Here is a 600-nt window from a genome sequence, read left to right on the forward strand (position 1 = left end):
CCCTGCAGGGGCTCGCAGCCCTGCTCTACTGATGTGTTCTCACAGGAGCGTTGCCACTGCCCCCACCCCCGCCTCGCAGTCCGCGGAAAGGAGGGGAGTTGGGTATCAAGCCGCCGTGTCTTGGGGACCTCCAGGTATCCTCTGGCAGTCACGGCACCCAAGTCCTCAGCTTCCTCCCCGTCCGTCTGCTCGCTCTCCTCTCTCTGTCATTAGACCCCCCTCACGTCTTGCAGAACCATGTGTCTCTCACGGATATAGAACAAGCAACAAGCCTCCTGGCCACATAGCCATGAGTATCAGGCTATTTGCGGGGTGGGGGGTTGTTCGAATGTTTTAGATGAATGGGGAGGCCAGGGGTGGTCAGAGCTCACGCCACGTATTAATGAGTCTGTTGGAATGACCAGAGTGTGAGTGAATGGCTGGTAGCCTGCACGGACCCCCTCGCTAAGATACCACCGGCAGGGACTTCCCAACCTGGCGTGCTCTGTCCCAGCTTGCCATCTGTGCCCACTGGAGCAGTGGGATAATGTTCTGGAAACCTTTAAGGCAACTGGGTTAGATGAAAGTGATGGGGGGGGGGGGGGGGGGGGGGGCGTCGGG

This window comes from Crocuta crocuta, unplaced genomic scaffold (genome assembly GCF_008692635.1).
Source record: "Crocuta crocuta isolate KB4526 unplaced genomic scaffold, BGI_CrCroc_1.0 scaffold1161, whole genome shotgun sequence".
NCBI lineage: Eukaryota > Metazoa > Chordata > Mammalia > Carnivora > Hyaenidae > Crocuta > Crocuta crocuta.